A 13,638-nucleotide genomic window follows, 5' to 3' on the forward strand; every position below is an offset into this window, starting at 1 on the left:
GACTACAGCTCCCGGCAGCCCCTGCGGCCGCGCCCCCGCCGAGGCTGCGCGCCGTTAAGATGGCGGCGGGGGCGTCGGCAGCGGCCGTTGGTGCGGGGAGCCGCGGCGCAGGGCGCCGAGTTAGTGACGACGCTTGAATTTGTTCCCATTGCTTAGCAGCAGCAGCAGTTAAATAGCCAGGTTTCACCCGAGAACGCGATTGTAAATGGATTTCAGAAAAGATAATTTTCAGTCCCCTAAACACAGTTTTGTTACGTAAGCGCAAAGTATTTATTCAGAAAATTCTCCTAAATTCGTGGGGATGTTTTAGCTGAGCAGTGACAGTTGGATCACGGTGTAACTGCTTGAGATCTTTCCTGTTAATACGTTTTGTGAAGCCGCAGTGACGCGCCTTGGCAGATCTTCATCAGAAGTGCCACAGGCTGCAATAAAGCGGGAGCGCCGGGCAGTTAACCTTGTGTCGATGTCAGGGGAGGTAAATCTCCATCGCTGAGAACGGAGTCACAGAATGGTGAACCTCAGGAACCTGAGATGAATTTTTATCGTTGGAGAAACATTATTTTTTTACTGCATGCATACAATATATGAACCATAAATAAAACCATAATAAAACTAAACCTTACCCTTTCTAAAAAAACACTGTCTTGCACAGTGCCATCTTCACGTGCTGCCGAGGTGAGCTAAATGCATTGCGGAAAGTAGAGCTACTCCGCAAGGAGCCCAATAGAAGTAAATACCTACAGATGACACAGGTGTTACATAGGTACCTCTCTTTTAAAAGGCTTTGTAACGCAGAGCCTTGTGGTTTTGCTCCATGGGGAAATGAGGCACTCTGTGGGCGCGTCCCGAGCGCGCTGCCCGGCGCCGCTGGCGCTCCGTGGCTCCCCGCCGTGGGGCAGCAGCCCCGCTGAAGGGGACGGCCGCACTCGGAGGGTGGAAGCGGAGAGCGGCGCCCGAAGGCGCTGCGGCAGCCCCGCAAGGGCAGCGCCGAGCGTGCGGCTGCCCCGCTGCTGCCCCGCTCTGTGCCGCCCCTCCCGTCGCTGCTGCTCGCCTCGCACCACCTCATGCCGCCCGCGGCACTGGGGTCACTCCAGGGGTCCCCAGTTACAACCTGCGGGAAAAAGGCTCTCATGCAGCGGGCACAGACGCCCTCAGAGCGGGTCAGGAGGCCGTAGGTACAACTTCCGTGGGCTGCTAAGCTTTAAATAAAAGACGTGCTAGAGAAGCTTGCTGCCCTGGCAGGAAATGCGTAATATTTTGCGTTGGGGGGAGCAGGGGGCAAGTGTTCCCAGCCGCTCGCCCCGGTGGGAATCCCGTCATCTCCGGGATGCGGAGCGGGAGCGGGCGCCTCGTGGGGCCGCCGTGGGCTCCGTGGGGCGGCCGGTCGGTGCCGCGGCCGCTCCCAGGCTGCAGCAGTGACGGCAAGTGGGGCCCGCAGCCCTGGCTGATGGGAACCTGCCTCCCGCTTCCACCCGCAGGCCGCCCACGCTCCCGCTGCCTCCCACGGCGCTTCCCGCCTCCCTCCGACCGCACCGAGCAATCCCAGCGCCGCGAGGCTCCTGCATGGCCCCGGAGCGCCCAGCTCGCGCACGGCCCATGGCTTGGCCACACGGAGCTCCCACCCCACATCCCGCTGGAGCTTCCTGCCCTGTGACCCTCCGGAGCTTCCCGCCCCACATCCCTTCAGAGCTCCCACCCTGCAACCCTCCGGAGCTTCCAGCCTCTCCGCGTGGCAGCCATGCACAACGGTGGCTTTGCTCTACACGGGGAAGCATCTCTCAGCAGCAGAGATCTCTCCCTGTATTTTCCTATATGTGTGTGTGTTTTTCCTATATGTGTGTGTGTGTCTGTGCAGTCCATAATCTTGGATATCTGCAGATTGGACTCTCAGGTACACGACAAAACTGCTGCTATTCACTGCTTCCCAGTAATGGATGGATGCGTTTGAATGCCTCCGGAGTGGTGAATTCTGGCAAGGATTGGCTGCTTCCATAAGATGTGTGAACTGAGCTTATGGAATTGATTTTATCTTTTCCTTCTCAGGAGGAAGTGAAAGGGTGAAATATGCACTTTCCTTTTCCAAAGTTGGATCGATGAAAGAAAGTCATTTGGAAAAAAAACAATAAGCAAAATGAAGCAGGATGATTTGCAATCTCTAGTTTCCCAATCAGGACCTGGCAATGTTGAGGAAGAGCTTTCCGATTATAGGAGCTGTAAGCAAAATATTAGGGGTAGCAAAGGAAATGATGCAGCAGTCTGTCGGTGCGGGCGCTCTGGGTGCCCCCGCGCAGGGGCCGACTGCCCCTTGCAGAGCTGCTCTGGCCACCGCGAGCCCCAGTGCGCGACTGCAGCCCCATGCCTGGGGTATGGCCCAGTCACACAGCGTCCCGCGGGGGCGAGGCTGGGAGGGACCTCTGGAGATCATGGAGATCACACGGGGCACAGGGCGGCATCCAGGCGGGTTTGGAGACCTCCAGAGAAGGAGACTCCACAGCCTCCCTGGGCAGCCTGTGCCAGGGCTCTGGCACCCTCACAGGGAAGAAGTTCTTCCTCACATGGAGAGGGAACTGCCTGTGTTGCAGCTTATACCCATTGCCCCTTGTCCTGTCACTGGCTGTTACTGAGAAGAGCTTGGCCCCTTCCTCCCTACATTGTCCCCTCAGGTATTTGTACGCACTGGTCAGATCCCCTCTCACCCTTCTCTTCTCCAGGCTAAACAGGCCCAGCTTGCTCAGTCTTCCCTCATACAATAGATGCTCCAGTCCCTTCATCATCCTTGTCGCTCTGCCCTGGACCCTCTCTAGAAGCTCCGTGTCCCTGTTGCACTGGGGAGCCCAGAACTGCACCCAATACTCCAGTTTTAAAGTTAACTCCAGTTTTACTACTTATAAAATGTGCAGGAGAGCAGCCTCCCCTGTTCCCACAAGTTCCCTGAAGCCTCGGGAACACACTGGGCTATTCCAGATGTTTCTACAGCCTGAAGGACGGGTGGTGGGAATCAGCTGATCTCCAGCTTTCCTCGCTCATTGCAAGTGCAGAGGAGCAGCCTAGCTGCGCCTTAATTCACTTTATTGCGAGTTCTGCTCTACATTAGCATCGTACCAGCCCAGCCTGTGTAATCCCGGGTATTAGCTACAATTCATGCTTAGCAGAGGGGCAATTCGGTGACAACTTTCTGCCTTTGTCTGTGCCTCCTGAACCACTTCCCGCTGCAACGGGAGGCTCAGGCTGAATACCACTCCTGTGGAAAAACTCTTCCTCAGTTTTACCATGAGTTGTTTTTAGAGAGTTTTGATTTGGTTGGTTGGTTGGTTGGTTTCGCTGGATCAAATAACCCACTCTGATTCTGATTTTCAAAATAACATTTCAAAACAGTGTGGCCTCACTAAGCGGGAATTGCTTAATCCCCAATCCTCGACTGTACAAAACTCGACGGCAAGTCAGTTGTGGATCACAAGCTGATGAGCACTGACACTTACTGCTGGGGCAAGGACTGCGCTCTCCGTGCCCTAAGCCAGCTCCAGCGGTGCTGGAGCTAAACGCCAGAGCGTGTTTTGTGGGGCTGTGAATCACCGCAGTGCTTCCAGGTTGTGGGAAGGTGGGGAAAGTGTTTAGGAAGGAGGAATTTACTGCCCTCCAGCACTGCACAACGTTAGGGAGTTTATTCAGCTCTGTGCTTTAGTAGCCAGTTTTTCTAGTAAGAGAAAATTTCCCTACAGACAGGGAAGCGAGAGGCTTATTTCAATGACAAAATACTGAAACAAAGGATGAAACATTTGCCACTGTAAAAATAATTCAAAGAGCAGGGGAAGGATGGAAAATTACATCTTTCTTTGCAGAGAGCAATTGGATATCTTCATATGGGAACTGTTAGCAAAGTCATACTTAGGTTTATAGATCATGATGAATTTGCCTTTTCAAAATGTTAGGCATGCACCTGCAGCCTTCATCCAGACCTGCGACTGTCACAACGGCGGGAGCAAGTTTAATATGCTGACTGCAAGGAAACTACAAGTTTGTGTTGGCTGTTGCTCCAGCTGAAGCACCAGAACACGCGTATTGACCAAGCTAGAGGAAACACCAGCTCCCCTGTGGCTGGGACTGGCTGCAGGTCAGCCTAGGCGCAGGTTAAACGCTGCATTAAAGGGAAAGTGATTTATATTGCAGATTTAACTTTTCGTTTGTGTTGATCATTAATTGCAAATCCAGACGTCGTAATTGCCAGTCGTCTCAGCAGCCGCTGTGCACTAATCCTCTTACTGCATCTTCTGCTCTTCCATCTTGAGCTACATATTTTGTTTGTGTTTTAAAAGGAAAGAGCTTCATTGCCTACCAGGTATTAATGCACACAAAGATTCTCTTCCAAAGTGAATAAATCCTGTAATTATTTCCTTTTATCTTTCAAGCTGGTATGGCTTCTTAAGCCTTCCTTTGGTTTAGAGCCCGACAACTCCTTGGGGTCCAATCATCACTGTTGGCAGAGATGGATTCACGGGTATTCACTAAGCTCCAGCCCGCACTGGCTTGGCTGCAGTGTTTCTGCAGAGCACATGGCCCTAAGGACTGTGACGGGCACATCTGAAGCAACCCAGGAGACTCAGACATTTATTGCACTAGTTTTTCATGAACATGGTCATGGTCATGGTCATCCCCCATGACCATGTTCATGAATCTCCCATGACAATTGGTAAGATATTTACCAATTCCTTGGTAAATGTCCTAGCAGAGAGACGTCACCGTTGGTGCAGGGCGCTACATAAAGGCTTCTCGTGCAAGGCTGAGCCCCTGTTTCCACTCTACAGTAGGTTTGGCCACAAAGCTGCCTCACAGACTTCATGTCCCACCACTTCTATTTGCCACTTCTCACAGTTGTCACCCGCTGCATGGCACCAAGGTGACTTTGGAGCTGTGCCACCAGCCTAGTCATGGGAATGGGCTGCACTACAGCGAAATATGCCTTAGGAATTGCAGGTATTACTTTAGCACAGTAAGAATCTATCACATAAGTAGCCATTATTTATTTGTGAATGAAATAAGCACTAATATTAGGACAGCAGAGATGATGATAAGCTTTCAAAATATGTATTACTGGTGATTTGTACTAGTACAGCCTGCTATCAAGGGCGGCATCTACAGTAATTTACTAGAAGCATAAACAAAGCAGCATGTTATGCATTTGGAGAAACCACTTCATTTCTAGAACACATAGGATGTATCTTGTTAAAAGTCAACACACAAATCCTCCAAGGAGATTAATAAAATAAAGTCGTATAAAATTAAAATATTGGCAGGATCCACCTAGAAGTTAATACTGAAAGAGCTCGCTGGTGTATTTATAGCTCCCCAAGCACCCCTCAAGCAGCCAGCTCAGGCTCTTAAGACACAGATAGGGAACACATTGATCTCTTTTTGATGAACAGGAGTGGAAAGAGCTAAATCTAGGATTCTTTCTTTTCTTGTAGCTACCGCAATGCCCAAATTCCTGTGTGAGCCGCCAGGCACCTGCGTGCAAAAAATGCCCTCAGGTGTCATGCCAGCAGCACCGGAGCGTTCCTACTGAAGATCCCCTGGCTTAAAATGTCCACCTCTCTCTGGGTCACTTGCCAGTTTCACACAGAATCACAAGATGGTTAAGGTTGGAAGGGACCTCTAGAGACCACCTAGTCCAAGCCCCTGCTCCAGCAGGGACACCCAGAGCACGGGGCACAGGGCGGCATCCAGGCGGGTTTGGAAGATCTCCAGAGCAGGAGCCTCCACAGCCTCCCTGGGCAGCCTGTGCCAGGGCTCTGGCACCCTCACAGTAAAGAAGTTCCTCCTTACCTGGAGATGGAACTGCCTGTGTTGCAGCTTATACCCACTGCCCCTTGTCCTGTCACTGGCCACCACTGAGAAGAGCTTGGCCCCTTCCTCCCTACATTCCCCCCTCAGGTACTTACCCATACTGATGAGCTCCCCTCTCATTTCAGCTGCAATTATAGGGTCACGGGGCTCTGCCAAGCTGCTGCATAAGATTTTTTACCCTGTAATACTGTGAATGAGCCTGGTCTTTGTGGATGAATCTAAAGAAAACTTCCAGGGAAGTGAGGCCAGTATTTGGCCCCCACACAATAGCCCAGGTCACTGTTGGACCCTCCTGCACATGTTCTCTTAGTTTGTGTAGAAGTTGGCCCAAAAGCGGGGGAAAGGAGAGGACAAGAAAGGGGGAGCAGCTGCAGTTTGATGTCCACATTTCCCTGAAATGGAATTTTTCCTCCTTACCTGTGCAGACCTTAGTGAATACACATGGAGTACAGACACGAGTACCCATTTAGCCTCCAAGGGGTTTCAGAGGCAGCATCTTTCTACCTTCGGCTTTCCGAAGGCACCTTCTGTCATCTGCAAATGCTGAGAACGGAGCTGAATGCCCTGCCTGTCCCCACAGACTCTGGTCAGGAGAAGGGTAAGCCAAGTCCTCCAAAGTAACCAGGGGTCTGCTGGGGCAGAAGGAGATCCTGCCTTTTCCAGCCACATAAGTGGCCGAATTCCTCGGAGCGGGGCCACTGTCACAGTGCTCCATACAAGAGGTTATGGATCCCTGATCTACCCGTTCCACTGGTCGAGACATGTTCTGTATTTCAAATACTTGCTGGCATCCATGGGAAGACGGGTGATGGCCCCAGCGCCGTTGGGAAATGCCGTGCCTTGGAAGTCAGCCGGATTTTTAGGAACATTCCCGCTGCCAGCAGATACTGATAAGCTGTTCCATAATAGCTTCAGCTTCCACCTACTCGCCACGTTGCTGCACGATGCCAGACAGATTAATCCTGGGCTGTACCATGGGGAGCTAAACTTTGGAGCGGAAAGCTCCCGAGAAAGGTGTCGTCTGGAGCACTCGGTCCTGTTTGTTTCTCACAGGGATAAACAGGTGGAGAGGAGAATCTTCCCCGCGGCAGCGGGCAGCCTGGTGTTACCCTCTCACCTCCTCCCACACCAACGATCCTGAAGTTCTCCCCGTGCAGCTGGTCTTCAGCACCGCAAATCAGGGAGATCTTCTCCAGAGCGTTTGCTGACTTGCTGCCGGCACAGCTCACATCCATAGGGATTTAGCCCGCTGGGCTGCGAGGATGCCTGTGCAATGGCCTGATACTCTGTGCCTTGGCTGCCCTTCTACATTTTCTCCTGGTTAGGTCGACACCAGGGCATACAGGGAGCTTTCAGGGGACTCTTGGCTGATCACTCAAAAAACATCTACTGCATCACTCCCCATGTGGTGGCATTGCAAACAATACCGCACGTGGTGGCACTGCAAACAATAGCACACGTGGTGGCACTGCAAACAATAGCACACGTGGTGGCATTGCAAACAATAGCACCCAGCGCCTTGTATCAGGTGCGCTAGCCAGGGCTCTCTTGCCTTGGCGTGGCATCTACCTCCAGGAATACCTCCTCTGAACCACTTTTTCCTTTTTTCCCCTGAAAATGAAGTGCTTGCATCCACAGACTCTTTTCCAAAGCAGACCCACACCTCGGAAAGCCTCCACAGAGCACCTCAAATGCTCGTGTCCGTCCCGGAGCGGAGGGGAAGCATTCGCGGCGGTGGCAACAACAGGCAGCCGGGGCCAAGGCACTCCACGAGGGATGTGTTCCATGTTCCACCCTCGGCAGGCAGCGAGGCTGGAGCGGAGCGACCCCAACCCGTGCGTGGGGCTGGGCGGCCGGCGCTCCGAGAGCGGCTCCCTGTGCAGCCGCCACGGAGCAAGAGTAGGGGCGCCCTGGGAAACACACCAACGCAAAACCAAAGGCTCTTCTGTTCTTTCTTTCTTTCTTTCTTTCTTTCTTTCTTTCTTTCTTTCTTTCTTTCTTTCTTTCTTTCTTTCTTTCTTTCTTTCTTATAAACCTTTTTTTTTTTTTTTTCCTTAAAAAATCAGGTTTATAAATGGTTTGTACGCACAGATTCCTGCTGGCCACATTCAAACCACACAGGAGGCAAGACTCCCTCCCCGCGTCCCTTCAGGAACGTAAAGGACACCAGAGCGGATTAACCCCGCCGGCCCTTCCCGGCAGGAAGCTGGGGGAAGGAGCGGGACGCAGCGAGGGCGGCACCGGGACCCTGCGCTCACCCGCAGGACCTCGCCTGGCTGTCGCTGCTGCCGACCACAGAACCACGGGGTGGTTGAGGTTGGAAGGGACCTCTAGGGATCACGCAGTCCAAGCCCCTGCTCCAGCAGGGACACCCAGAGCACAGGGCACAGGGCGGCATCCAGGCGGGTTTGGGAGACCTCCAGAGAAGGGTCTCCCACTCTGCAACGCGGGCGCTCGCGGGTGCCGAAGCAGAGCCCTGCTCGTGACCCTCTTGAAAGCTCTTGTTTGTGTCCAGGTCCGTGCAACCCGGCCCCACTTGGTGCCTGCCAAGGTTTTGGTAATGGTGATACCAAGAAGGAATGGATTCTGCTGAGGAATTGCCTGCTGCAAACATAAAAATAAAAATAAATAAAAAATCCCTTTTATCAGCTTTCAGTCTGTCCCTTTTCAACCTATTTGAACGGTCCCTTGTGCTTACACTGCGGAGGGGAGACCAGCAGCATGTGTTTTTGAGGGGATTTGCGGGACGGAGGCTCGGATTGGCTTCCAGCAGCTTCCAACCAGTGGAAATCACAACAGAAAAGAATAAGCAAATCAAGGGCTCCGTTTGATCAAACCCAAGCGCAATTTGCAACAGAAGGAAAATCTTATCCTTGAACACTGTCTCAGAAAAATCAGTCCTGCAACACGCTAAAGATGTTTTCTATTTTCAGAGAAGCAAAGCGGGACATTTGTTCCTTCCAAGGATGATTCAGCGCAACTCCTCCCTGCCAGGGGAAAACAAGCAAACACCCCACACCAGAGAGCTCTGTCCCGCCTGTGAGGCAGACACCCCTTCCTGGAGGCACTAATTAAGACCACGGTCCCTCCTGCCTCCCCCGGCGCTTGTTGGGCAGCAGCCCAAACAATGGGATAATTCAGGCTGTGCTGGGAAAAGCTCCTCGCTTGGCAGAGGAAGGGCACTTGCGATAGCAAGATCACTCCATTCCCAAACTCCCTGTTGTGCCGGCTCATGTCATCTGTTTACGCTCCGCTTTAACAAGGAATAACAACGTGCACAGAAGTGTTTATTTTTGGTGACACGACGTTTGAGCAGATGCTACAGGCTCAATTATCCCGGTACTTGAGCTGTAACGTTGCGTTATTCTCTGAGCTCCCTTTACTTGGCTGAGGCTGTTTTGCTGGAAAACCCGGCTTGCTACGAGCTGCTGCTGCTGCTGCTCTCGGGCTTGCTGCTGCTCTTGACAGCTACCCTCAGTAAAAAGCAAATTTATCTTTCTGGATGGTTTCTGCAGCCTGGCTGCAAGTCACGACCGCGCTGCAGCTGAACAACACGCAGCTCCCGGTACCGCGGCCTCCCTCTCGACAGCGTTCAGCCTTTTAACACGGGATCGTTAGTCAGCGGGAGAGACTGTCATTTATCAAATCCTGCACCTTCCAGGCTTCGCAGAAAGCCTAATTCTGCGGTATGGTGAAACGGTACAAACTCAAATAAAGCCTAACTCTGTGGTAGGGTAAAATCGTAGGTCACACAGAACCACATCAGGGGGAATGTATCCCTGTGCAACGGGCAGCTTGTGAGGCACCAAGGCGCAGCCCTTGGCTCCCGGGCCACCGCTCCGACCTGCAGCGTGACCGTGGGGTCATTCCCGGGCCCACGGAGAGGAGCGATGCCCTCGTGGGGCTGCGCAACAGGCAGCACTTGGGGCATCTTTCCTTCCTGCCCCTTCCAAGTGCCTTTGCACAGCTGAAAGCCTCTGCCAGGGCCCTACTGCATCGCCTGGCACCGGGGTTACGCTTAGGAGGAGGGACACTCTGCATGTAAAATATCGTGCATTTTACACGTAGGGATCCCTTCCTCTGCAGTAACAGAAGCACTTTGATCACTTCTCCCAGAGCCTATGGAATTAGAGCTCATGAACGGAACTGCAAATAACTGCAAGTAGTGAATTGAGCAAAGAAAACTGGCACAGAATTGGTCAAAACGGCAGCCCAGGCGAGGTAAATCAGATACTACAAAAAGATCTGAATTATCTTCATTAAAACTTTATCTGAATGATTAATGGTTTACCTCTGGCACGTGACATGTGTGCTATGTGTATAAAACAACCAACTTTCTGCTTTATAAACTTGTACGCTTTGCTTGGGGTAAAAGGTAAGATCTCTAATATGACTACGTGACCATTTATTGCAAGAAGTGGCAGCTTTGCACTATTTCTCAACAAAAACTCAGTAGCGTTATAATGAGGGGGGACTTGTTAAAATTTTATTATTTTAGTAACAGTATTCTTCAGAAAAGATACTAAAAAAACGCTACGTCTATTCCAATCATCTAACAATTGCCTATTAATTATTAAGCATTTAGAGCCTCAGAAGCCAGGCAGCAGCTTCCTCATGCAGGAACTTTGCCACTTTTGCAGTATATTGATATGATTTTTCTCCATTGCAGCGCTGGGATGTTAAAGCATGGACGAGGCTAACGAGAGAGGGAACGCTAGGCTTACCTGAATGTTTAAGATTATTCCTCCACTAACCTGGAGCAGGTTATAAAAAAGCAACCTAGCCAAGTTCAACAGGGACAGGGAGCAAACTAGGCACCTTTTAGACAACAGCTAGGATTGAAATGGGAGTTGAATATGTTTTGTACAATCTTCACAGGCATTAATATAAGTACCTTAAGGATGCAGGCATTGATAAGGACATCTTTCCCTCACCTTCTTTTTCCAACACTTCTCCAACTCCGTGTCTAGGTGGCAAGACAGGGAAGAGCCCTTTGTGTCCCCTTTGTGCGTCCTCGGCTGCGCGTGTCGGCTGTGCAGGAAAACCAGACTGATCCCCGTCCGGGAGCACACACACTGGTAATCCCTGTGCAAAGGAACGCAGGGCAGATCCCGTCACCACAGCACAGTGGCAGGACAAGGGGCAGTGGGTACAAGTTGAAACAGAGGCAGATCCATCTCCATGTGAGGAGGAACTTCTTCCCCGTGAGGATGCCAGAGCCCCGGAACAGGCTGCCCAGGGAGGCTGTGGAGTCTCCTTCTCTGGAGATCTTCCCAACCTGCCTGGATGCCGCCCTGTGCCCCATGGGTGTCTGGGTGTCCCTGCTGAAGCAGGGGGACTGGACTAGATGATCTCTAGAGTTCCCTTCCAACCTCAACCATCCCGTGATTCTGTGAATATTTATGCAAGCTACGTCGGGAGGAACAAGGGAGCGGATCCGGAGCAGCGGGGACTCCTGTCGTTTGCTTGGCTGCAGTTTTCTCTTTTCCCTGCTCTGGATGCAGCAGCTCTGCATAAGCCCCTGTGCTGTGGGTAGGTGCAGCGGAGGGGAGGGGTATCCCTCACTTATCGATATCCCTGTCTGGAACCAGGGATGCAGCGAGCGGCAGATCCGCAGGGCGGACGTGCAGTGGGGCCGGGCTGTGCCAACGCGGTGCTAGTTCATTCCCTGCTCGGAGAAGAAGGGCTGCGTCCGTATCCGTGAGCCTGCAGCAGAGCCGGTCGCTTCCTCCTTCTCCTCCCAGACCCATCAATCCACTTATCTTTGGCCCCTGGCTTCGCACACTTGATTCCGCATGCAAAAGAGCAACAGTCAATTATCCTAATTAAGCACAATTACAGCGTATCGAAGGCTGTGGTGAATTTCATACCGTAGAGGTTCACCTCGCCCGCACACGCTCGCCCCACGCTGCTCGGCACAGCTCAGCTCTCCCATTCATTCTGTGCAGCAAACAGGGGCGGCGAGAGCAAGTGCTACACAACTAAATGAAAAGGCAGTCGCAGAGCATTAGAAAGAGGCGACCTTCCAGCAATACGCCAGCGTCAGCGCTCCAAAAGGATCTTCCCAAACAGTGAAACAGCTTCCTCAGGAGCTCAGACTTCCTTTCCCTGGTTCTCAGGATGCTGCAGCTCCACTCGGCCTCGGAAGAGCAAAGGAGGGAATGGGAGACGTGGGCCAAGGCCCCAGCGCCCGGAGCGACGTGCCGGGAATGTCCCTGCAGGAAGCAGGAGCGGAGCTGAGGGTGACATCCCGCAGGAACCAAGGAATCGCTGCTGCAGGAAGCAGGAGCGGAGCTGAGGGTGACACCCAGTGCGGCGGCCACCACAGCCCGTTCCCGGCCCGGTATCAGCCCTCACAAAGTCGGGAATTGGACTGGTTTTCCCCCATTGCAAATCACATGCAAAGACGGCAGCTGGCCCTGTATGAACAACCTTGACTCTTTCTTCCGTCCCATTTACCAAAAAGAATTTCGCTCTGGGTTCTACAAACCTGGAGGTCTTTGCACACGCCTGGAAGTGCAAAAACTGTCCTTAATGCAAGCTGTGGTTCCATATCTACAGCCTCACGTTATCTGTGCCCCCTGATTCACTGCATCAATTCAATGTCCATCTAACAAAACACACTTTACGGATGTAAAGCACGTTCCCTGCACGCATTATTTCTTTCAAAGGGGCCCCACCGTGGTTCAGACACTGCAAACTGTAGGTTATTAATGACTCCTGATTTCCATGCCTGTAACACTAAAACGCAACCTTACAAATACAATACATTGAACGCCTCTGTTGTAAATAGTCCAATTTTTCTCCTGAGTAGGTAACGAGGCAATAAGAACCCTGTCACTTCCACGTTGACAAAGTGTCTTAGTTACTAAGTAACTATAGAGATGTCTGCCTTATGCCTGACGTAATTATCGGCTGCCTCTCGTTAGCCTGTGAAAACACCAGGGCCCGGAGCGCAATTCCTGGAGCGTCACTCGCTGATGGTGGCCGAGCACAAACCGGAGCCACCAATTCCAGCTAGAGCCACGGCACCCCCAGCTAAACAGATTCTCCATCTATTTCTGTTGTCAGTATCCCCCTAAAACCAAATCTGAGAGACCTGCAGCCTCCTGGGTGCCCTTGCAGACACGCGCGTGAGGCGGGAGACGGCCACAGGCACGTGTGGCCCCCACGGTCACACCGGGAGCCACAGACGCCTTATTTCTCTTGGAGAGCCAGCACCCGGAGCCCCTCCATGGGGCAGGGACTCAGCGCTCTGCCTTGCTCGCCTTGGAGCTGCTGCCTACAGCTCGTGCCTTGTCCGAGTCTGCGAGGCACCTTTCCGAACGGGATGCGCCACGAGGCCGGGAGCGCGCCCGCGAGTGCAGGGCAGCGGGAGGCGCTTCCCGTCCTCGTGCACAGTTCCCTCCTAAAAACAGTTGGTTGCACACAGATTTTCCAGCTGAATATGGGCTGGAAGGGACCCCAATTGGCTATTTACTCTCTCCATGACTGATGGCACAGCCACCTATTCCAACATTGTTACAGGATCACAGGGTGGTTGAGGTTGAAAGGGACCTCTAGAAATAATCCAGTCCAACCCTCTGCTCCAGCAGGGACACCCAGAGCACGGGGCACAGGGCGGCATCCAGGCGGGTTTGGAAGACCTCCAGAGAAGGAGACTCCACAACCCCCCTGGGCAACCTGTGCCAGGGCTCTGGCACCCTCACAGATTCACAGATTCACAGAATATTTAAGGTTGGAAGGGACCTCTACAGATCATCTAGTCCAACCTTCCTGCTCAAGCAGGCACACCTA

Source organism: Nothoprocta perdicaria, unplaced genomic scaffold (assembly GCF_003342845.1).
Source record: "Nothoprocta perdicaria isolate Ctin4 unplaced genomic scaffold, notPer1 scaffold_147, whole genome shotgun sequence".
Taxonomy (NCBI): domain Eukaryota; kingdom Metazoa; phylum Chordata; class Aves; order Tinamiformes; family Tinamidae; genus Nothoprocta; species Nothoprocta perdicaria.